We start from the raw sequence: 26,463 nt of genomic DNA on the forward strand, positions 1-26,463 counted from the left end.
GGAAAGGCCATGGGATGTAGAAATATTTTTTTCACATTTTATTTCCTTGTAAAAACAGGTAAATCAATAGGGATTTTCGTACGGATAAGTACCCAGTGAATGGTTCGTTTAGCTTTATATATTTTTCCGGGTGGGCGTTGTATTGGTTTTTCGCAACAGTTAGACCTGTTATAGAAAAATTTAAATGGTTGGGAAAGGCCATGGGATGTAGAAATATTTTTTTCACATTTTACTTCCTTGTAAAAACAGGTAAATCAATAGGGCTTTTCGCACGGATAAGTACCCAGTGAACGGTTCGTTTAGCTTTATACATTGTTCCGGGTGGGCGTTGTATTGGTTTTTCGCAACTGTTAGACCTGTAAGAGAAAAATTTAAATGGCTGGGAAAGGCCATGGGATGTAGAAATATTTTTTTCACATTTTATTTCCTTGTAAAAACAGGTAAATCAATAGGGATTTTCGTACGTATAAGTACCCAGTGAACGGTTCGTTTAGCTTTATATATTGTTCCGGGTGGGAGTTGTATTGGTTTTTCGGTAGTGTTAGACCTGTAAGATAAAAATTTAAATGGTTGGGAAAGGCCATGGGATGTAGAAATATTTTTTTCACATTTTACTTCCTTGTAAATACAGGTAAATCAATAGGGCTTTTCGCACGTATAAGTACCCAGTGAACGGTTCGTTTAGCTTTAAACATTGTTCCGGGTGGGCGTTGTATTGGTTTATCGGAAGTGTTAGACCTGTAAGAGAAAAATTTAAATGGTTGGGAAAGGCCATGGGATGTAGAAATATTTTTTTCACATTTTATTTCCTTGTAAAAACAGGTAAATCAATAGGGATTTTCGTATGGATTAGTACCCAGTGAACGGTTCATTTAGCTTTATACATTGTTCCGGGTGGGCGTTGTATTGGTTTTTCGGAAGTGTTAGACCTGTAAGAGAAAAATTTAAATGGCTGGGAAAGGCCATGGGATGTAGAAATATTTTTTTCACATTTTATTTCCTTGTAAAAACAGGTAAATCAATAGGGATTTTCGTAGGGATAAGTACCCAGTGAACGGTTCGTTTAGCTTTATATATTGTTCCGGGTGGGCGTTGTATTGGTTTTTCGGAAGTGTTAGACCTGTAAGAGAAAAATTTAAATGGTTGGGAAAGGCCATGGGATGTAGAAATATTTTTTTCACATTTTATTTCCTTGTAAAAACAGGTAAATCAACAGGGATTTTCGTCCGGATTAGTACCCAGTGAATGGTTCGTTTAGCTTTATATATTTTTCCGGGTGGGCGTCATATTGGTTTTTCGCAACTGTTAGACCTGTAAGAGAAAAATTTAAATGGTTGGGAAAGGCAATGGGATGTAGAAATATTTTTTTCACATTTTACTTCCTTGTAAAAATAGGTAAATCAATAGGGCTTTTCGCACGGATAAGTACCCAGTGAACGGTTCGTTTAGCTTTATACATTGTTCCGGGTGGGCGTTGTATTGGTTTTTCGGAAGTGTTAGACCTGTAAGAGAAAAATTTAAATGGCTGGGAAAGGCCATGGGATGTAGAAATATTTTTTTCACATTTTACTTCTTTGTAAAAACAGGTAAATCAATAGGGCTTTTCGCACGGATAAGTACCCAGTGAACGGTTCGTTTAGCTTTATACATTGTTCCGGGTGGGCGTTGTATTGGTTTTTCGGAAGTGTTAGACCTGTAAGAGAAAAATTTAAATGGCTGGGAAAGGCCATGGGATGTAGAAATATTTTTTTCACATTTTATTTCCTTGTAAAAACAGGTAAATCAATAGGGATTTTCGTACGGATAAGTACCCAGTGAATGGTTCGTTTAGCTTTATATATTTTTCCGGGTGGGCGTTGTATTGGTTTTTCGCAACAGTTAGACCTGTTATAGAAAAATTTAAATGGTTGGGAAAGGCCATGGGATGTAGAAATATTTTTTTCACATTTTACTTCCTTGTAAAATCAGGTAAATCAATAGGGCTTTTCGCACGGATAAGTACCCAGTGAACGGTTCGTTTAGCTTTATACATTGTTCCGGGTGGGCGTTGTATTGGTTTTTCGCAACTGTTAGACCTGTAAGAGAAAAATTTAAATGGCTGGGAAAGGCCATGGGATGTAGAAATATTTTTTTCACATTTTATTTCCTTGTAAAAACAGGTAAATCAATAGGGATTTTCGTACGTATAAGTACCCAGTGAACGGTTCGTTTAGCTTTATATATTGTTCCGGGTGGGAGTTGTATTGGTTTTTCGGTAGTGTTAGACCTGTAAGATAAAAATTTAAATGGTTGGGAAAGGCCATGGGATGTAGAAATATTTTTTTCACATTTTACTTCCTTGTAAATACAGGTAAATCAATAGGGCTTTTCGCACGTATAAGTACCCAGTGAACGGTTCGTTTAGCTTTAAACATTGTTCCGGGTGGGCGTTGTATTGGTTTTTCGGAAGTGTTAGACCTGTAAGAGAAAAATTTAAATGGTTGGGAAAGGCCATGGGATGTAGAAATATTTTTTTCACATTTTATTTCCTTGTAAAAACAGGTAAATCAATAGGGATTTTCGTATGGATTAGTACCCAGTGAACGGTTCATTTAGCTTTATACATTGTTCCGGGTGGGCGTTGTATTGGTTTTTCGGAAGTGTTAGACCTGTAAGAGAAAAATTTAAATGGCTGGGAAAGGCCATGGGATGTAGAAATATTTTTTTCACATTTTATTTCCTTGTAAAAACAGGTAAATCAATAGGGATTTTCGTAGGGATAAGTACCCAGTGAACGGTTCGTTTAGCTTTATATATTGTTCCGGGTGGGCGTTGTATTGGTTTTTCGGAAGTGTTAGACCTGTAAGAGAAAAATTTAAATGGTTGGGAAAGGCCATGGGATGTAGAAATATTTTTTTCACATTTTATTTCCTTGTAAAAACAGGTAAATCAACAGGGATTTTCGTCCGGATTAGTACCCAGTGAATGGTTCGTTTAGCTTTATATATTTTTCCGGGTGGGCGTCATATTGGTTTTTCGCAACTGTTAGACCTGTAAGAGAAAAATTTAAATGGTTGGGAAAGGCAATGGGATGTAGAAATATTTTTTTCACATTTTACTTCCTTGTAAAAATAGGTAAATCAATAGGGCTTTTCGCACGGATAAGTACCCAGTGAACGGTTCGTTTAGCTTTATACATTGTTCCGGGTGGGCGTTGTATTGGTTTTTCGGAAGTGTTAGACCTGTAAGAGAAAAATTTAAATGGCTGGGAAAGGCCATGGGATGTAGAAATATTTTTTTCACATTTTACTTCCTTGTAAAAACAGGTAAATCAATAGGGCTTTTCGCACGGATAAGTACCCAGTGAACGGTTCGTTTAGCTTTATACATTGTTCCGGGTGGGCGTTGTATTGGTTTTTCGGAAGTGTTAGACCTGTAAGAGAAAAATTTAAATGGCTGGGAAAGGCCATGGGATGTAGAAATATTTTTTTCACATTTTATTTCCTTGTAAAAACAGGTAAATCAATAGGGATTTTCGTACGGATAAGTACCCAGTGAATGGTTCGTTTAGCTTTATATATTTTTCCGGGTGGGCGTTGTATTGGTTTTTCGCAACAGTTAGACCTGTTATAGAAAAATTTAAATGGTTGGGAAAGGCCATGGGATGTAGAAATATTTTTTTCACATTTTACTTCCTTGTAAAAACAGGTAAATCAATAGGGCTTTTCGCACGGATAAGTACCCAGTGAACGGTTCGTTTAGCTTTATACATTGTTCCGGGTGGGCGTTGTATTGGTTTTTCGCAACTGTTAGACCTGTAAGAGAAAAATTTAAATGGCTGGGAAAGGCCATGGGATGTAGAAATATTTTTTTCACATTTTATTTCCTTGTAAAAACAGGTAAATCAATAGGGATTTTCGTATGGATTAGTACCCAGTGAACGGTTCATTTAGCTTTATACATTGTTCCGGGTGGGCGTTGTATTGGTTTTTCGGAAGTGTTAGACCTGTAAGAGAAAAATTTAAATGGCTGGGAAAGGCCATGGGATGTAGAAATATTTTTTTCACATTTTATTTCCTTGTAAAAACAGGTAAATCAATAGGGATTTTCGTAGGGATAAGTACCCAGTGAACGGTTCGTTTAGCTTTATATATTGTTCCGGGTGGGCGTTGTATTGGTTTTTCGGAAGTGTTAGACCTGTAAGAGAAAAATTTAAATGGTTGGGAAAGGCCATGGGATGTAGAAATATTTTTTTCACATTTTATTTCCTTGTAAAAACAGGTAAATCAATAGGGATTTTCGTCCGGATTAGTACCCAGTGAATGGTTCGTTTAGCTTTATATATTTTTCCGGGTGGGCGTCATATTGGTTTTTCGCAACTGTTAGACCTGTAAGAGAAAAATTTAAATGGTTGGGAAAGGCCATGGGATGTAGAAATATTTTTTTCACATTTTACTTCCTTGTAAAAATAGGTAAATCAATAGGGCTTTTCGCACGGATAAGTACCCAGTGAACGGTTCGTTTAGCTTTATACATTGTTCCGGGTGGGCGTTGTATTGGTTTTTCGGAAGTGTTAGACCTGTAAGAGAAAAATTTAAAGGGCTGGGAAAGGCCATGGGATGTAGAAATATTTTTTTCACATTTTATTTCCTTGTAAAAACAGGTAAATCAATAGGGATTTTCGTACGGATAAGTACCCAGTGAATGGTTCGTTTAGCTTTATATATTTTTCCGGGTGGGCGTTGTATTGGTTTTTCGCAACAGTTAGACCTGTTATAGAAAAATTTAAATGGTTGGGAAAGGCCATGGGATGTAGAAATATTTTTTTCACATTTTACTTCCTTGTAAAAACAGGTAAATCAATAGGGCTTTTCGCACGGATAAGTACCCAGTGAACGGTTCGTTTAGCTTTATACATTGTTCCGGGTGGGCGTTGTATTGGTTTTTCGCAACTGTTAGACCTGTAAGAGAAAAATTTAAATGGGTGGGAAAAGCCATGGGATGTAGAAATATTTTTTTCACATTTTATTTCCTTGTAAAAACAGGTAAATCAATAGGGATTTTCGTACGTATAAGTACACAGTGAACGGTTCGTTTAGCTTTATATATTGTTCCGGGTGGGAGTTGTATTGGTTTTTCGGTAGTGTTAGACCTGTAAGATAAAAATTTAAATGGTTGGGAAAGGCCATGGGATGTAGAAATATTTTTTTCACATTTTACTTCCTTGTAAATACAGGTAAATCAATAGGGCTTTTCGCACGTATAAGTACCCAGTGAACGGTTCGTTTAGCTTTATACATTGTTCCGGGTGGGCGTTGTATTGGTTTTTCGGAAGTGTTAGACCTGTAAGAGAAAAATTTAAATGGTTGGGAAAGGCCATGGGATGTAGAAATATTTTTTTCACATTTTATTTCCTTGTAAAAACAGGTAAATCAATAGGGATTTTCGTAAGGATTAGTACCCAGTGAACGGTTCGTTTAGCTTTATACATTGTTCCGGGTGGGCGTTGTATTGGTTTTTCGGAAGTGTTAGACCTGTAAGAGAAAAATTTAAATGGCTGGGAAAGGCCATGGGATGTAGAAATATTTTTTTCACATTTTATTTCCTTGTAAAAACAGGTAAATCAATAGGGATTTTCGTAGGGATAAGTACCCAGTGAACGGTTCGTTTAGCTTTATATATTGTTCCGGGTGGGCGTTGTATTGGTTTTTCGGAAGTGTTAGACCTGTAAGAAAAAAATTTAAATGGTTGGGAAAGGCCATGGGATGTAGAAATATTTTTTTCACATTTTATTTCCTTGTAAAAACAGGTAAATCAATAGGGATTTTCGTCCGGATTAGTACCCAGTGAATGGTTCGTTTAGCTTTATATATTTTTCCGGGTGGGCGTCATATTGGTTTTTCGCAACTGTTAGACCTGTAAGAGAAAAATTTAAATGTTTGGGAAAGGCCATGGGATGTAGAAATATTTTTTTCACATTTTACTTCCTTGTAAAAATAGGTAAATCAATAGGGCTTTTCGCACGGATAAGTACCCAGTGAACGGTTCGTTTAGCTTTATACATTGTTCCGGGTGGGCGTTGTATTGGTTTTTCGGAAGTGTTAGACCTGTAAGAGAAAAATTTAAATGGCTGGGAAAGGCCATGGGATGTAGAAATATTTTTTTCACATTTTATTTCCTTGTAAAAACAGGTAAATCAATAGGGATTTTCGTACGGATAAGTACCCAGTGAACGGTTCGTTTAGCTTTATATATTTTTCCGGGTGGGCGTTGTATTGGTTTTTCGCAACTGTTAGACCTGTAAGAGAAAAATTTAAATGGTTGGGAAAGGCCATGGGATGTAGAAATATTTTTTTCACATTTTACTTCCTTGTAAAAATAGGTAAATCAATAGGGCTTTTCGCACGGATAAGTACCCAGTGAACGGTTCGTTTAGCTTTATACATTGTTCCGGGTGGGTGTTGTATTGGTTTTTCGAAAGTGTTAGACCTGTAAGAGAAAAATTTAAATGGCTGGGAAAGGCCATGGGATGTAGAAATATTTTTTTCACATTTTATTTCCTTGTAAAAACAGGTAAATCAATAGGGATTTTCGTAGGGATAAGTACCCAGTGAACGGTTCGTTTAGCTTTATATATTGTTCCGGGTGGGCGTTGTATTGGTTTTTCTGAAGTGTTAGACCTGTAAGAGAAAAATTTAAATGGTTGGGAAAGGCCATGGGATGTAGAAATATTTTTTTCACATTTTATTTCCTTGTAAAAACAGGTAAATCAATAGGGATTTTCGTCCGGATTAGTACCCAGTGAATGGTTCGTTTAGCTTTATATATTTTTCCGGGTGGGCGTCATATTGGTTTTTCGCAACTGTTAGACCTGTAAGAGAAAAATTTAAATGGTTGGGAAAGGCCATGGGATGTAGAAATATTTTTTTCACATTTTACTTCCTTGTAAAAATAGGTAAATCAATAGGGCTTTTCGCACGGATAAGTACCCAATGAACGGTTCGTTTAGCTTTATACATTGTTCCGGGTGGGCGTTGTATTGGTTTTTCTGAAGTGTTAGACCTGTAAGAGAAAAATTTAAATGGTTGGGAAAGGCCATGGGATGTAGAAATATTTTTTTCACATTTTATTTCCTTGTAAAAACAGGTAAATCAATAGGGATTTTCGTCCGGATTAGTACCCAGTGAATGGTTCGTTTAGCTTTATATATTTTTCCGGGTGGGCGTCATATTGGTTTTTCGCAACTGTTAGACCTGTAAGAGAAAAATTTAAATGGTTGGGAAAGGCCATGGGATGTAGAAATATTTTTTTCACATTTTACTTCCTTGTAAAAATAGGTAAATCAATAGGGCTTTTCGCACGGATAAGTACCCAATGAACGGTTCGTTTAGCTTTATACATTGTTCCGGGTGGGTGTTGTATTGGTTTTTCGGAAGTGTTAGACCTGTAAGAGAAAAATTTAAATGGCTGGGAAAGGCCATGGGATGTAGAAATATTTTTTTCACATTTTATTTCCTTGTAAAAACAGGTAAATCAATAGGGATTTTCGTACGGATAAGTACCCAGTGAACGGTTCGTTTAGCTTTATATATTTTTCCGGGTGGGCGTTGTATTGGTTTTTCGCAACTGTTAGACCTGTAAGAGAAAAATTTAAATGGTTGGGAAAGGCCATGGGATGTAGAAATATTTTTTTCACATTTTATTTCCTTGTAAAAACAGGTAAATCAATAGGGATTTTCATACGTATAAATACGCAGTGAACGGTTCGTTTAGCTTTATATATTGTTCCGGGTGGGCGTTGTATTGGTTTTTCGGAAGTGTTAGACCTGTAAGAGAAAAATTTAAATGGTTGGGAAAGGCCATGGGATGTAGAACTATTTTTTTCACATTTTATTTCCTTGTAAAAACAGGAAAATCAATAGGGATTTTCGTACGGATAAGTACCCAGTGAACGGTTCGTTTAGCTTTATACATTGTTCCGGGTGGGTGTTGTATTGGTTTTTCGGAAGTGTTAGACCTGTAAGAGAAAAATTTAAATGGCTGGGAAAGGACATGGGATGTAGAAATATTTTTTTCCCATTTTATTTCCTTGTAAAAACAGGTAAATCAATAGGGATTTTCGTACGGATAAGTACCTAGTGAACGGTTCGTTTAGCTTTATATATTGTTCCGGGTGGGCGTTGTATTGGTTTTTCGCAACTGTTAGACCTGTAAGAGAAAAATTTAAATGGTTGGGAAAGACCATGGGATGTAGAAATATTTTTTTCACATTTTATTTCCTTGTAAAAACAGGTAAATCAATAGGGATTTTCGTATGGATTAGTACCCAGTGAACGGTTCATTTAGCTTTATATATTTTTCCGGGTGGGCGTTGTATTGGTTTTTCGCAACAGTTAGACCTGTTATAGAAAAATTTAAATGGTTGGGAAAGGCCATGGGATGTAGAAATATTTTTTTCACATTTTACTTCCTTGTAAAAACAGGTAAATCAATAGGGCTTTTCGCACGGATAAGTACCCAGTGAACGGTTCGTTTAGCTTTATACATTGTTCCGGGTGTGCGTTGTATTGGTTTTTCGCAACTGTTAGACCTGTAAGAGAAAAATTTAAATGGCTGGGAAAGGCCATGGGATGTAGAAATATTTTTTTCACATTTTATTTCCTTGTAAAAACAGGTAAATCAATAGGGATTTTCGTACGTATAAGTACCCAGTGAACGGTTCGTTTAGCTTTATATATTGTTCCGGGTGGGAGTTGTATTGGTTTTTCGGTAGTGTTAGACCTGTAAGATAAAAATTTAAATGGTTGGGAAAGGCCATGGGATGTAGAAATATTTTTTTCACATTTTACTTCCTTGTAAATACAGGTAAATCAATAGGGATTTTCGTACGTATAAGTACCCAGTGAACGGTTCGTTTAGCTTTATACATTGTTCCGGGTGGACGTTGTATTGGTTTTTCGGAAGTGTTAGACCTGTAAGAGAAAAATTTAAATGGTTGGGAAAGGCCATGGGATGTAGAAATATTTTTTTCACATTTTATTTCCTTGTAAAAACAGGTAAATCAATAGGGATTTTCGTATGGATTAGTACGCAGTGAACGGTTCGTTTAGCTTTATATATTGTTCCGGGTAGGCGTTGTATTGGTTTTTCGGAAGTGTTAGACCTGTAAGAGAAAAATTTAAATGGTTGGGAAAGGCCATGGGATGTAGAACTATTTTTTTCACATTTTATTTCCTTGTAAAAACAGGTAAATCAATAGGGATGTTCGTACGGATAAGTACCCAGTGAATGGTTCGTTTAGCTTTATATATTTTTCCGGGTGGGCGTTGTATTGGTTTTTCGCAACTGTTAGACCTGTAAGAGAAAAATTTAAATGGTTGGGAAAGGCCATGGGATGTAGAAATATTTTTTTCACATTTTATTTCCTTGTAAAAACAGGTAAATCAATAGGGATATCGTACGGATAAGTACCCAGTGAACGGTTCGTTTAGCTTTATATATTGTTCCGGGTGGGAGTTGTATTGGTTTTTCGGTAGTGTTAGACCTGTAAGATAAAAATTTAAATGGTTGGGAAAGGCCATGGGATGTAGAAATATTTTTTTCACATTTTATTTCCTTGTAAAAACAGGAAAATCAATAGGGATTTTCGTACGGATAAGTACCCAGTGAACGGTTCGTTTAGCTTTATACATTGTTCTGGGTGGGTGTTGTATTGGTTTTTCGGAAGTGTTAGACCTGTAAGAGAAAAATTTAAATGGCTGGGAAAGGCCATGGGATGTAGAAATATTTTTTTCACATTTTATTTCCTTGTAAAAACAGGTAAATCAATAGGGATTTTCGTACGGATAAGTACCCAGTGAACGGTTCGTTTAGCTTTATATATTTTTCCGCATGGGCGTTGTATTGGTTTTTCAGAAGTGTTAGACCTGTAAGAGAAAAATTTAAATGGTTGGGAAATGCCATGGGATGTAGAAATATTTTTTTCACATTTTATTTCCTTGTAAAAACAGGTAAATCAATAGGGATTTTCGTACGTATAAGTACCCAGTGAACGGTTCGTTTAGCTTTATATATTGTTCCGGGTGGGAGTTGTATTGGTTTTTCGGTAGTGTTAGACCTGTAAGATAAAAATTTAAATGGTTGGGAAAGGCCATGGGATGTAGAAATATTTTTTTCACATTTTACTTCCTTGTAAATACAGGTAAATCAATAGGGCTTTTCGCACGTATAAGTACCCAGTGAACGGTTCGTTTAGCTTTATACATTGTTCCGGGTGGGCGTTGTATTGGTTTTTCGGAAGTGTTAGACCTGTAAGAGAAAAATTTAAATGGTTGGGAAAGGCCATGGGATGTAGAAATATTTTTTTCACATTTTATTTCCTTGTAAAAACAGGTAAATCAATAGGGATTTTCGTAAGGATTAGTACCCAGTGAACGGTTCGTTTAGCTTTATACATTGTTCCGGGTGGGCGTTGTATTGGTTTTTCGGAAGTGTTAGACCTGTAAGAGAAAAATTTAAATGGCTGGGAAAGGCCATGGGATGTAGAAATATTTTTTTCACATTTTATTTCCTTGTAAAAACAGGTAAATCAATAGGGATTTTCGTAGGGATAAGTACCCAGTGAACGGTTCGTTTAGCTTTATATATTGTTCCGGGTGGGCGTTGTATTGGTTTTTCGGAAGTGTTAGACCTGTAAGAAAAAAATTTAAATGGTTGGGAAAGGCCATGGGATGTAGAAATATTTTTTTCACATTTTATTTCCTTGTAAAAACAGGTAAATCAATAGGGATTTTCGTCCGGATTAGTACCCAGTGAATGGTTCGTTTAGCTTTATATATTTTTCCGGGTGGGCGTCATATTGGTTTTTCGCAACTGTTAGACCTGTAAGAGAAAAATTTAAATGTTTGGGAAAGGCCATGGGATGTAGAAATATTTTTTTCACATTTTACTTCCTTGTAAAAATAGGTAAATCAATAGGGCTTTTCGCACGGATAAGTACCCAGTGAACGGTTCGTTTAGCTTTATACATTGTTCCGGGTGGGCGTTGTATTGGTTTTTCGGAAGTGTTAGACCTGTAAGAGAAAAATTTAAATGGCTGGGAAAGGCCATGGGATGTAGAAATATTTTTTTCACATTTTATTTCCTTGTAAAAACAGGTAAATCAATAGGGATTTTCGTACGGATAAGTACCCAGTGAACGGTTCGTTTAGCTTTATATATTTTTCCGGGTGGGCGTTGTATTGGTTTTTCGCAACTGTTAGACCTGTAAGAGAAAAATTTAAATGGTTGGGAAAGGCCATGGGATGTAGAAATATTTTTTTCACATTTTACTTCCTTGTAAAAATAGGTAAATCAATAGGGCTTTTCGCACGGATAAGTACCCAGTGAACGGTTCGTTTAGCTTTATACATTGTTCCGGGTGGGTGTTGTATTGGTTTTTCGAAAGTGTTAGACCTGTAAGAGAAAAATTTAAATGGCTGGGAAAGGCCATGGGATGTAGAAATATTTTTTTCACATTTTATTTCCTTGTAAAAACAGGTAAATCAATAGGGATTTTCGTAGGGATAAGTACCCAGTGAACGGTTCGTTTAGCTTTATATATTGTTCCGGGTGGGCGTTGTATTGGTTTTTCTGAAGTGTTAGACCTGTAAGAGAAAAATTTAAATGGTTGGGAAAGGCCATGGGATGTAGAAATATTTTTTTCACATTTTATTTCCTTGTAAAAACAGGTAAATCAATAGGGATTTTCGTCCGGATTAGTACCCAGTGAATGGTTCGTTTAGCTTTATATATTTTTCCGGGTGGGCGTCATATTGGTTTTTCGCAACTGTTAGACCTGTAAGAGAAAAATTTAAATGGTTGGGAAAGGCCATGGGATGTAGAAATATTTTTTTCACATTTTACTTCCTTGTAAAAATAGGTAAATCAATAGGGCTTTTCGCACGGATAAGTACCCAATGAACGGTTCGTTTAGCTTTATACATTGTTCCGGGTGGGCGTTGTATTGGTTTTTCTGAAGTGTTAGACCTGTAAGAGAAAAATTTAAATGGTTGGGAAAGGCCATGGGATGTAGAAATATTTTTTTCACATTTTATTTCCTTGTAAAAACAGGTAAATCAATAGGGATTTTCGTCCGGATTAGTACCCAGTGAATGGTTCGTTTAGCTTTATATATTTTTCCGGGTGGGCGTCATATTGGTTTTTCGCAACTGTTAGACCTGTAAGAGAAAAATTTAAATGGTTGGGAAAGGCCATGGGATGTAGAAATATTTTTTTCACATTTTACTTCCTTGTAAAAATAGGTAAATCAATAGGGCTTTTCGCACGGATAAGTACCCAATGAACGGTTCGTTTAGCTTTATACATTGTTCCGGGTGGGTGTTGTATTGGTTTTTCGGAAGTGTTAGACCTGTAAGAGAAAAATTTAAATGGCTGGGAAAGGCCATGGGATGTAGAAATATTTTTTTCACATTTTATTTCCTTGTAAAAACAGGTAAATCAATAGGGATTTTCGTACGGATAAGTACCCAGTGAACGGTTCGTTTAGCTTTATATATTTTTCCGGGTGGGCGTTGTATTGGTTTTTCGCAACTGTTAGACCTGTAAGAGAAAAATTTAAATGGTTGGGAAAGGCCATGGGATGTAGAAATATTTTTTTCACATTTTATTTCCTTGTAAAAACAGGTAAATCAATAGGGATTTTCATACGTATAAATACGCAGTGAATGGTTCGTTTAGCTTTATATATTGTTCCGGGTGGGCGTTGTATTGGTTTTTCGGAAGTGTTAGACCTGTAAGAGAAAAATTTAAATGGTTGGGAAAGGCCATGGGATGTAGAACTATTTTTTTCACATTTTATTTCCTTGTAAAAACAGGAAAATCAATAGGGATTTTCGTACGGATAAGTACCCAGTGAACGGTTCGTTTAGCTTTATACATTGTTCCGGGTGGGTGTTGTATTGGTTTTTCGGAAGTGTTAGACCTGTAAGAGAAAAATTTAAATGGCTGGGAAAGGACATGGGATGTAGAAATATTTTTTTCCCATTTTATTCCCTTGTAAAAACAGGTAAATCAATAGGGATTTTCGTACGGATAAGTACCTAGTGAACGGTTCGTTTAGCTTTATATATTGTTCCGGGTGGGCGTTGTATTGGTTTTTCGCAACTGTTAGACCTGTAAGAGAAAAATTTAAATGGTTGGGAAAGACCATGGGATGTAGAAATATTTTTTTCACATTTTATTTCCTTGTAAAAACAGGTAAATCAATAGGGATTTTCGTATGGATTAGTACCCAGTGAACGGTTCATTTAGCTTTATATATTTTTCCGGGTGGGCGTTGTATTGGTTTTTCGCAACAGTTAGACCTGTTATAGAAAAATTTAAATGGTTGGGAAAGGCCATGGGATGTAGAAATATTTTTTTCACATTTTACTTCCTTGTAAAAACAGGTAAATCAATAGGGCTTTTCGCACGGATAAGTACCCAGTGAACGGTTCGTTTAGCTTTATACATTGTTCCGGGTGTGCGTTGTATTGGTTTTTCGCAACTGTTAGACCTGTAAGAGAAAAATTTAAATGGCTGGGAAAGGCCATGGGATGTAGAAATATTTTTTTCACATTTTATTTCCTTGTAAAAACAGGTAAATCAATAGGGATTTTCGTCCGGATTAGTACCCAGTGAATGGTTCGTTTAGCTTTATATATTTTTCCGGGTGGGCGTCATATTGGTTTTTCGCAACTGTTAGACCTGTAAGAGAAAAATTTAAATGGTTGGGAAAGGCCATGGGATGTAGAAATATTTTTTTCACATTTTACTTCCTTGTAAAAATAGGTAAATCAATAGGGCTTTTCGCACGGATAAGTACCCAATGAACGGTTCGTTTAGCTTTATACATTGTTCCGGGTGGGTGTTGTATTGGTTTTTCGGAAGTGTTAGACCTGTAAGAGAAAAATTTAAATGGCTGGGAAAGGCCATGGGATGTAGAAATATTTTTTTCACATTTTATTTCCTTGTAAAAACAGGTAAATCAATAGGGATTTTCGTACGGATAAGTACCCAGTGAACGGTTCGTTTAGCTTTATATATTTTTCCGGGTGGGCGTTGTATTGGTTTTTCGCAACTGTTAGACCTGTAAGAGAAAAATTTAAATGGTTGGGAAAGGCCATGGGATGTAGAAATATTTTTTTCACATTTTATTTCCTTGTAAAAACAGGTAAATCAATAGGGATTTTCATACGTATAAATACGCAGTGAATGGTTCGTTTAGCTTTATATATTGTTCCGGGTGGGCGTTGTATTGGTTTTTCGGAAGTGTTAGACCTGTAAGAGAAAAATTTAAATGGTTGGGAAAGGCCATGGGATGTAGAACTATTTTTTTCACATTTTATTTCCTTGTAAAAACAGGAAAATCAATAGGGATTTTCGTACGGATAAGTACCCAGTGAACGGTTCGTTTAGCTTTATACATTGTTCCGGGTGGGTGTTGTATTGGTTTTTCGGAAGTGTTAGACCTGTAAGAGAAAAATTTAAATGGCTGGGAAAGGACATGGGATGTAGAAATATTTTTTTCCCATTTTATTCCCTTGTAAAAACAGGTAAATCAATAGGGATTTTCGTACGGATAAGTACCTAGTGAACGGTTCGTTTAGCTTTATATATTGTTCCGGGTGGGCGTTGTATTGGTTTTTCGCAACTGTTAGACCTGTAAGAGAAAAATTTAAATGGTTGGGAAAGACCATGGGATGTAGAAATATTTTTTTCACATTTTATTTCCTTGTAAAAACAGGTAAATCAATAGGGATTTTCGTATGGATTAGTACCCAGTGAACGGTTCATTTAGCTTTATATATTTTTCCGGGTGGGCGTTGTATTGGTTTTTCGCAACAGTTAGACCTGTTATAGAAAAATTTAAATGGTTGGGAAAGGCCATGGGATGTAGAAATATTTTTTTCACATTTTACTTCCTTGTAAAAACAGGTAAATCAATAGGGCTTTTCGCACGGATAAGTACCCAGTGAACGGTTCGTTTAGCTTTATACATTGTTCCGGGTGTGCGTTGTATTGGTTTTTCGCAACTGTTAGACCTGTAAGAGAAAAATTTAAATGGCTGGGAAAGGCCATGGGATGTAGAAATATTTTTTTCACATTTTATTTCCTTGTAAAAACAGGTAAATCAATAGGGATTTTCGTACGTATAAGTACCCAGTGAACGGTTCGTTTAGCTTTATATATTGTTCCGGGTGGGAGTTGTATTGGTTTTTCGGTAGTGTTAGACCTGTAAGATAAAAATTTAAATGGTTGGGAAAGGCCATGGGATGTAGAAATATTTTTTTCACATTTTACTTCCTTGTAAATACAGGTAAATCAATAGGGATTTTCGTACGTATAAGTACCCAGTGAACGGTTCGTTTAGCTTTATACATTGTTCCGGGTGGACGTTGTATTGGTTTTTCGGAAGTGTTAGACCTGTAAGAGAAAAATTTAAATGGTTGGGAAAGGCCATGGGATGTAGAAATATTTTTTTCACATTTTATTTCCTTGTAAAAACAGGTAAATCAATAGGGATTTTCGTATGGATTAGTACGCAGTGAACGGTTCGTTTAGCTTTATATATTGTTCCGGGTAGGCGTTGTATTGGTTTTTCGGAAGTGTTAGACCTGTAAGAGAAAAATTTAAATGGTTGGGAAAGGCCATGGGATGTAGAACTATTTTTTTCACATTTTATTTCCTTGTAAAAACAGGTAAATCAATAGGGATGTTCGTACGGATAAGTACCCAGTGAATGGTTCGTTTAGCTTTATATATTTTTCCGGGTGGGCGTTGTATTGGTTTTTCGCAACTGTTAGACCTGTAAGAGAAAAATTTAAATGGTTGGGAAAGGCCATGGGATGTAGAAATATTTTTTTCACATTTTATTTCCTTGTAAAAACAGGTAAATCAATAGGGATATCGTACGGATAAGTACACAGTGAACGGTTCGTTTAGCTTTATATATTGTTCCGGGTGGGAGTTGTATTGGTTTTTCGGTAGTGTTAGACCTGTAAGATAAAAATTTAAATGGTTGGGAAAGGCCATGGGATGTAGAAATATTTTTTTCACATTTTATTTCCTTGTAAAAACAGGAAAATCAATAGGGATTTTCGTACGGATAAGTACCCAGTGAACGGTTCGTTTAGCTTTATACATTGTTCTGGGTGGGTGTTGTATTGGTTTTTCGGAAGTGTTAGACCTGTAAGAGAAAAATTTAAATGGCTGGGAAAGGCCATGGGATGTAGAAATATTTTTTTCACATTTTATTTCCTTGTAAAAACAGGTAAATCAATAGGGATTTTCGTACGGATAAGTACCCAGTGAACGGTTCGTTTAGCTTTATATATTTTTCCGCATGGGCGTTGTATTGGTTTTTCAGAAGTGTTAGACCTGTAAGAGAAAAATTTAAATGGTTGGGAAATGCCATGGGATGTAGAAATATTTTTTTCACATTTTATTTCCTTGTAAAAACAGGTAAATCAATAAGGATTTTCGTACGTATAAGTACCCAGTGAACGGTTCGTTTAGCTTTATATATTGTTCCGGGAGGGAGTTGTATTGGTTTTTCGGTAGTGTTAGACCTGTAAGATAAAAATTTAAATGGTTGGGAAAGGCCATGGGATGTAGAAATATTTTTTTCACATTTTATTTCCTTGTAAAAATAGGAAAATCAATAGGGATTTTCGTACGGATAAGTGCCCAGTGAACGGTTCGTTTAGCTTTATATATTGTACCGGGTGGCCGTTGTATTGGTTTTTCGGAAGTGTTAGACCTGTAAAAGAAAATTTTAAATGGTTGGGAAAGGCCATGGGATGTAGAAATATTTTTTTCACATTTTATTTCCTTGTAAAAACAGGTAAATCAATAGGGATTTTCGTACGTATAAGTACCCAGTGAACGGTTCGTTTAGCTTTATATATTGTTCCGGGTGGGCGTTGTATTGGTTTTTCGGAAGTGTTAGACATGTAAGAGAAAAATCTAAATGGTTGGGAAAGGCCATGGGATGTAGAACTATTTTTTTCACATTTTATTTCCTTGTAAAAACAGGTAAATCAATAGGGATTTTCGTACGGATAAGTACCCAGTGAACGGTTCGTTTAGCTTTATATATTGTTCCGGGTGGGTGTTGTATTGGTTTTTCGGAAGTGTTAGACCTGTAAGAGAAAAATTTAAATGGTTGGGAAAAGCCATGGGATGTAGAAATATTTTTTTCACATTTTATTTCCTTGTAAAAACAGGTAAATCAATAGGGATTTTCGTATGGATTAGTACCCAGTGAACGGTTCGTTTAGCTTTATACATTGTTCCGGGTGGGTGTTGTATTGGTTTTTCGGAAGTGTTAGACCTTTAAGTGAAAAATTTAAATGGCTGGGAAAGGCCATGGGATGTAGAAATATTTTTTTCACATTTTATTTCCTTGTAAAAACAGGTAAATCAATAGGGATTTTCGTACGGATAAGTGCCCAGTGAACGGTTCGTTTAGCTTTATATATTGTACCGGGTGGCCGTTGTATTGGTTTTTCGGAAGTGTTAGACCTGTAAGAGAAAATTTTAAATGGTTGGGAAAGGCCATGGGATGTAGAAATATTTTTTTCACATTTTATTTCCTTGTAAAAACAGGTAAATCAATAGGGATTTTCGTACGTATAAGTACCCAGTGAACGGTTCGTTTAGCTTTATATATTGTTCCGGGTGGGCGTTGTATTGGTTTTTGCAACTGTTAGACCTGTAAGAGAAAAATTTAAATGGTTGGGAAAGGCCATGGGATGTAGAAATATTTTTTTCACATTTTACTTCCTTGTAAAAACAGGTAAATCAATAGGGCTTTTCATACGTATAAGTACCCAGTGAACGGTTCGTTTAGCTTTATACATTGTTCCGGGTGGGCGTTGTATTTGTTTTTCGGAAGTGTTAGACCTGTAAGAGAAAAGTTTAAATGGCTGGGAAAGGCCATGGGATGTAGAAATATTTTTTTCACATTTTATTTCCTTGTAAAAACAGGTAAATCAATAGGGATTTTCGTACGGATAAGTACCCAGTGAATGGTTCGTTTAGCTTTATATATTTTTCCGGGTGGGAGTTGTATAGGTTTTTCGCAACTGTTAGACCTGTAAGAGAAAAATTTAAATGGTTGGGAAAGGCCATGGGATGTAGAAATATTTTTTTCACATTTTATTTCCTTGTAAAAACAGGTAAATCAATTGGGATTTTCGTACGGATTAGTACCCAGTGAACGGTTCGTTTAGCTTTATATATTTTTCCGGGTGGGCGTTGTATTGGTTTTTCGCAACTGTTAGCCCTGTAAGAGAAAAATTTAAATGGTTGGGAAAGGCCATGGGATGTAGAAATATTTTTTTCACATTTTACTTCCTTGTAAAAACAGGTAAATCAATAGGGCTTTTCGCATGGATAAGTACCCAGTGAACGGTTCGTTTAGCTTTATACATTGTTCCGGGTGGGTGTTGTATTGGTTTTTCGGAAGTGTTAGACCTGTAAGAGAAAAATTTAAATGGTTGGGAAAGGCCATGGGATGTAGAAATATTTTTTTCACATTTTACTTCCTTGTAAAAACAGGTAAATCAATAGGGCTTTTCGCATGGATAAGTACCCAGTGAACGGTTCGTTTAGCTTTATACATTGTTCCGGGTGGGTGTTGTATTGGTTTTTCGGAAGTGTTAGACCTGTAAGAGAAAAATTTAAATGGCTGGGAAAGGCCATGGGATGTAGAAATATTTTTTTCATATTTTATTTCCTTGTAAAAACAGGAAAATCAATAGGGATTTTCGTACGGATAAGTGCCCAGTGAACGGTTCGTTTAGCTTTATATATTGTACCGGGTGGCCGTTGTATTGGTTTTTCGGAAGTGTTAGACCTGTAAGAGAAAAGTTTAAATGGTTGGGAAAGGCCATGGGATGTAGAAATATTTTTTTCACATTTTATTTCCTTGTAAAAACAGGTAAATCAATAGGGATTTTCGTACGTATAAGTACCCAGTGAACGGTTCGTTTAGCTTTATACATTGTTCCGGGTGGGTGTTGTACTGGTTTTTCGGAAGTGTTAGACCTGTAAGAGAAAAATTTAAATGGCTGGGAAATGCCATGGGATGTAGAAATATTTTTTTCACGTTTTATTTCCTTGTAAAAACAGGTAAATCAATAGGGATTTTCGTACGGATAAGTGCCCAGTGAACGGTTCGTTTAGCTTTATATATTGTACCGGGTGGCCGTTGTATTGGTTTTTCGGAAGTGTTAGACCTGTAAGAGAAAATTTTAAATGGTTGGGAAAGGCCATGGGATGTAGAAATATTTTTTTCACATTTTATTTCCTTGTAAAAACAGGTAAATCAATAGAGATTTTCGTACGTATAAGTACCCAGTGAACGGTTCGTTTAGCTTTATATATTGTTCCGGGTGGGCGTTGTATTGGTTTTTGCAACTGTTAGACCTGTAAGAGAAAAATTTAAATGGTTGGGAAAGGCCATGGGATGTAGAAATATTTTTTTCACATTTTACTTCCTTGTAAAAACAGGTAAATCAATAGGGCTTTTCATACGTATAAGTACCCAGTGAACGGTTCGTTTAGCTTTATACATTGTTCCGGGTGGGCGTTGTATTGGTTTTTCGGAAGTGTTAGACCTGTAAGAGAAAAGTTTAAATGGCTGGGAAAGGCCATGGGATGTAGAAATATTTTTTTCACATTTTATTTCCTTGTAAAAACAGGTAAATCAATAGGGATTTTCGTACGGATAAGTACCCAGTGAATGGTTCGTTTAGCTTTATATATTTTTCCGGGTGGGAGTTGTATAGGTTTTTCGCAACTGTTAGACCTGTAAGAGAAAAATTTAAATGGTTGGGAAAGGCCATGGGATGTAGAAATATTTTTTTCACATTTTACTTCCTTGTAAAAACAGGTAAATCAATAGGGATTTTCGTACGGATAAGTACCCAGTGAATGGTTCGTTTAGCTTTATATATTTTTCCGGGTGGGAGTTGTATAGGTTTTTCACAACTGTTAGACCTGTAAGAGAAAAATTTAAATGGTTGGGAAAGGCCATGGGATGTAGAAATATTTTTTTCACATTTTATTTCCTTGTAAAAACAGGTAAATCAATTGGGATTTTCGTACGGATTAGTACCCAGTGAACGGTTCGTTTAGCTTTATATATTTTTCCGGGTGGGCGTTGTATTGGTTTTTCGCAACTGTTAGCCCTGTAAGAGAAAAATTTAAATGGTTGGGAAAGGCCATGGGATGTAGAAATATTTTTTTCACATTTTACTTCCTTGTAAAAACAGGTAAATCAATAGGGCTTTTCGCATGGATAAGTACCCAGTGAACGGTTCGTTTAGCTTTATACATTGTTCCGGGTGGGTGTTGTATTGGTTTTTCGGAAGTGTTAGACCTGTAAGAGAAAAATTTAAATGGTTGGGAAAGGCCATGGGATGTAGAAATATTTTTTTCACATTTTACTTCCTTGTAAAAACAGGTAAATCAATAGGGATTTTCGTACGGATAAGTGCCCAGTGAACGGTTCGTTTAGCTTTATATATTGTACCGGGTGGCCGTTGTATTGGTTTTTCGGAAGTGTTAGACCTGTAAGAGAAAAGTTTAAATGGTTGGGAAAGGCCATGGGATGTAGAAATATTTTTTTCACATTTTATTTCCTTGTAAAAACAGGTAAATCAATAGGGATTTTCGTACGTATAAGTACCCAGTGAACGGTTCGTTTAGCTTTATACATTGTTCCGGGTGGGTGTTGTATTCGTTTTTCAGGAGTGTTAGACATGTAAGAGAAAAATTTAAATGGCTGGGAAATGTCATGGGATGTAGAAATATTTTTTTCACGTTTTATTTCCTTGTAAAAACAGGAAAATCAATAGGGATTTTCGTACGGATAAGTGCCCAGTGAACGGTTCGTTTAGCTTTATATATTGTACCGGGTGGCCGTTGTATTGGTTTTTCGGAAGTGTTAGACCTGTAAGAGAAAATTTTAAATGGTTGGGAAAGGCCATGGGATGTAGAAATATTTTTTTCACATTTTATTTCCTTGTAAAAACAGGTAAATCAATAGAGATTTTCGTACGTATAAGTACCCAGTGAACGGTTCGTTTAGCTTTATATATTGTTCCGGGTGGGCGTTGTATTGGTTTTTGCAACTGTTAGACCTGTAAGAGAAAAATTTAAATGGTTGGGAAAGGCCATGGGATGTAGAAATATTTTTTTCACATTTTACTTCCTTGTAAAAACAGGTAAATCAATAGGGCTTTTCATACGTATAAGTACCCAGTGAACGGTTCGTTTAGCTTTATACATTGTTCCGGGTGGGCGTTGTATTGGTTTTTCGAAAGTGTTAGACCTGTAAGAGAAAAGTTTAAATGGCTGGGAAAGGCCATGGGATGTAGAAATATTTTTTTCACATTTTATTTCCTTGTAAAAACAGGTAAATCAATAGGAATTTTCGTACGGATAAGTACCCAGTGAATGGTTCGTTTAGCTTTATATATTTTTCCGGGTGGGAGTTGTATAGGTTTTTCGCAACTGTTAGACCTGTAAGAGAAAAATTTAAATGGTTGGGAAAGGCCATGGGATGTAGAAATATTTTTTTCACATTTTATTTCCTTGTAAAAACAGGTAAATCAATTGGGATTTTCGTACGGATTAGTACCCAGTGAACGGTTCGTTTAGCTTTATATATTTTTCCGGGTGGGCGTTGTATTGGTTTTTCGCAACTGTTAGCCCTGTAAGAGGAAAATTTAAATGGTTGTGAAAGGCCATGGGATGTAGAAATATTTTTTTCACATTTTACTTCCTTGTAAAAACAGGTAAATCAATAGGGCTTTTCGCATGGATAAGTACCCAGTGAACGGTTCGTTTAGCTTTATACATTGTTCCGGGTGGGTGTTGTATTGGTTTTTCGGAAGTGTTAGACCTGTAAGAGAAAAATTTAAATGGTTGGGAAAGGCCATGGGATGTAGAAATATTTTTTTCACATTTTACTTCCTTGTAAAAACAGGTAAATCAATAGGGCTTTTCGCATGGATAAGTACCCAGTGAACGGTTCGTTTAGCTTTATACATTGTTCCGGGTGGGCGTTGTATTGGTTTTTCGGAAGTGTTAGACCTGTAAGAGAAAAATTTAAATGGCTGGGAAAGGCCATGGGATGTAGAAATATTTTTTTCATATTTTATTTCCTTGTAAAAACAGGAAAATCAATAGGGATTTTCGTACGGATAAGTGCCCAGTGAACGGTTCGTTTAGCTTTATATATTGTACCGGGTGGCCGTTGTATTGGTTTTTGCAACTGTTAGACCTGTAAGAGAAAAATTTAAATGGTTGGGAAAGGCCATGGGATGTAGAAATATTTTTTTCACATTTTACTTCCTTGTAAAAACAGGTAAATCAATAGGGCTTTTCATACGTATAAGTACCCAGTGAACGGTTCGTTTAGCTTTATACATTGTTCCGGGTGGGCGTTGTATTCGTTTTTCGGAAGTGTTAGACCTGTAAGAGAAAAGTTTAAATGGCTGGGAAAGGCCATGGGATGTAGAAATATTTTTTTCACATTTTATTTCCTTGTAAAAACAGGTAAATCAATAGGGATTTTCGTACGGATAAGTACCCAGTGAATGGTTCGTTTAGCTTTATATATTTTTCCGGGTGGGAGTTGTATAGGTTTTTCGCAACTGTTAGACCTGTAAGAGAAAAATTTAAATGGTTGGGAAAGGCCATGGGATGTAGAAATATTTTTTTCACATTTTATTTCCTTGTAAAAACAGGTAAATCAATTGGGATTTTCGTACGGATTAGTACCCAGTGAACGGTTCGTTTAGCTTTATATATTTTTCCGGGTGGGCGTTGTATTGGTTTTTCGCAACTGTTAGCCCTGTAAGAGAAAAATTTAAATGGTTGGGAAAGGCCATGGGATGTAGAAATATTTTTTTCACATTTTACTTCCTTGTAAAAACAGGTAAATCAATAGGGCTTTTCGCATGGATAAGTACCCAGTGAACGGTTCGTTTAGCTTTATACATTGTTCCGGGTGGGTGTTGTATTGGTTTTTCGGAAGTGTTAGACCTGTAAGAGAAAAATTTAAATGGTTGGGAAAGGCCATGGGATGTAGAAATATTTTTTTCACATTTTACTTCCTTGTAAAAACAGGTAAATCAGTAGGGCTTTTCGCATGGATAAGTACCCAGTGAACGGTTCGTTTAGCTTTATACATTGTTCCGGGTGGGTGTTGTATTGGTTTTTCGGAAGTGTTAGACCTGTAAGAGAAAAATTTAAATGGCTGGGAAAGGCCATGGGATGTAGAAATATTTTTTTCATATTTTATTTCCTTGTAAAAACAGGAAAATCAATAGGGATTTTCGTACGGATAAGTGCCCAGTGAACGGTTCGTTTAGCTTTATATATTGTACCGGGTGGCCGTTGTATTGGTTTTTCGGAAGTGTTAGACCTGTAAGAGAAAAGTTTAAATGGTTGGGAAAGGCCATGGGATGTAGAAATATTTTTTTCACATTTTATTTCCTTGTAAAAACAGGTAAATCAATAGGGATTTTCGTACGTATAAGTACCCAGTGAACGGTTCGTTTAGCTTTATACATTGTTCCGGGTGGGTGTTGTACTGGTTTTTCGGAAGTGTTAGACCTGTAAGAGAAAAATTTAAATGGCTGGGAAATGCCATGGGATGTAGAAATATTTTTTTCACGTTTTATTTCCTTGTAAAAACAGGTAAATCAATAGGGATTTTCGTACGGATAAGTGCCCAGTGAACGGTTCGTTTAGCTTTATATATTGTACCGGGTGGCCGTTGTATTGGTTTTTCGGAAGTGTTAGACCTGTAAGAGAAAATTTTAAATGGTTGGGAAAGGCCATGGGATGTAGAAATATTTTTTTCACATTTTATTTCCTTGTAAAAACAGGTAAATCAATAGAGATTTTCGTACGTATAAGTACCCAGTGAACGGTTCGTTTAGCTTTATATATTGTTCCGGGTGGGCGTTGTATTGGTTTTTGCAACTGTTAGACCTGTAAGAGAAAAATTTAAATGGTTGGGAAAGGCCATGGGATGTAGAAATATTTTTTTCACATTTTACTTCCTTGTAAAAACAGGTAAATCAATAGGGCTTTTCATACGTATAAGTACCCAGTGAACGGTTCGTTTAGCTTTATACATTGTTCCGGGTGGGCGTTGTATTGGTTTTTCGGAAGTGTTAGACCTGTAAGAGAAAAGTTTAAATGGCTGGGAAAGGCCATGGGATGTAGAAATATTTTTTTCACATTTTATTTCCTTGTAAAAACAGGTAAATCAATAGGGATTTTCGTACGGATAAGTACCCAGTGAACGGTTCGTTTAGCTTTATACATTGTTCCGGGTGGGTGTTGTATTGGTTTTTCAGGAGTGTTAGACATGTAAGAGAAAAATTTAAATGGCTGGGAAATGTCATGGGATGTAGAAATATTTTTTTCACGTTTTATTTCCTTGTAAAAACAGGTAAATCAATAGGGATTTTCGTACGGATAAGTGCCCAGTGAACGGTTCGTTTAGCTTTATATATTGTACCGGGTGGCCGTTGTATTGGTTTTTCGGAAGTGTTAGACCTGTAAGAGAAAATTTTAAATGGTTGGGAAAGGCCATGGGATGTAGAAATATTTTTTTCACATTTTATTTCCTTGTAAAAACAGGTAAATCAATAGAGATTTTCGTACGTATAAGTACCCAGTGAACGGTTCGTTTAGCTTTATATATTGTTCCGGGTGGGTGTTGTATTGGTTTTTGCAACTGTTAGACCTGTAAGAGAAAAATTTAAATGGTTGGGAAAGGCCATGGGATGTAGAAATATTTTTTTCACATTTTACTTCCTTGTAAGAACAGGTAAATCAATAGGGCTTTTCATACGTATAAGTACCCAGTGAACGGTTCGTTTAGCTTTATACATTGTTCCGGGTGGGCGTTGTATTGGTTTTTCGAAAGTGTTAGACCTGTAAGAGAAAAGTTTAAATGGCTGGGAAAGGCCATGGGATGTAGAAATATTTTTTTCACATTTTATTTCCTTGTAAAAACAGGTAAATCAATAGGAATTTTCGTACGGATAAGTACCCAGTGAATGGTTCGTTTAGCTTTATATATTTTTCCGGGTGGGAGTTGTATAGGTTTTTCGCAACTGTTAGACCTGTAAGAGAAAAATTTAAATGGTTGGGAAAGGCCATGGGATGTAGAAATATTTTTTTCACATTTTATTTCCTTGTAAAAACAGGTAAATCAATTGGGATTTTCGTACGGATTAGTACCCAGTGAACGGTTCGTTTAGCTTTATATATTTTTCCGGGTGGGCGTTGTATTGGTTTTTCGCAACTGTTAGACATGTAAGAGAAAAATTTAAATGGCTGGGAAATGTCATGGGATGTAGAAATATTTTTTTCACGTTTTATTTCCTTGTAAAAACAGGTAAATCAATAGGGATTTTCGTACGGATAAGTGCCCAGTGAACGGTTCGTTTAGCTTTATATATTGTACCGGGTGGCCGTTGTATTGGTTTTTCGGAAGTGTTAGACCTGTAAGAGAAAATTTTAAATGGTTGGGAAAGGCCATGGGATGTAGAAATATTTTTTTCACATTTTATTTCCTTGTAAAAACAGGTAAATCAATAGAGATTTTCGTACGTATAAGTACCCAGTGAACGGTTCGTTTAGCTTTATATATTGTTCCGGGTGGGTGTTGTATTGGTTTTTGCAACTGTTAGACCTGTAAGAGAAAAATTTAAATGGTTGGGAAAGGCCATGGGATGTAGAAATATTTTTTTCACATTTTACTTCCTTGTAAGAACAGGTAAATCAATAGGGCTTTTCATACGTATAAGTACCCAGTGAACGGTTCGTTTAGCTTTATACATTGTTCCGGGTGGGCGTTGTATTGGTTTTTCGAAAGTGTTAGACCTGTAAGAGAAAAGTTTAAATGGCTGGGAAAGGCCATGGGATGTAGAAATATTTTTTTCACATTTTATTTCCTTGTAAAAACAGGTAAATCAATAGGAATTTTCGTACGGATAAGTACCCAGTGAATGGTTCGTTTAGCTTTATATATTTTTCCGGGTGGGAGTTGTATAGGTTTTTCGCAACTGTTAGACCTGTAAGAGAAAAATTTAAATGGTTGGGAAAGGCCATGGGATGTAGAAATATTTTTTTCACATTTTATTTCCTTGTAAAAACAGGTAAATCAATTGGGATTTTCGTACGGATTAGTACCCAGTGAACGGTTCGTTTAGCTTTATATATTTTTCCGGGTGGGCGTTGTATTGGTTTTTCGCAACTGTTAGCCCTGTAAGAGGAAAATTTAAATGGTTGTGAAAGGCCATGGGATGTAGAAATATTTTTTTCACATTTTACTTCCTTGTAAAAACAGGTAAATCAATAGGGCTTTTCGCATGGATAAGTACCCAGTGAACGATTCGTTTAGCT

Source organism: Paroedura picta, chromosome 11, assembly GCF_049243985.1.
Source record: "Paroedura picta isolate Pp20150507F chromosome 11, Ppicta_v3.0, whole genome shotgun sequence".
NCBI lineage: Eukaryota > Metazoa > Chordata > Lepidosauria > Squamata > Gekkonidae > Paroedura > Paroedura picta.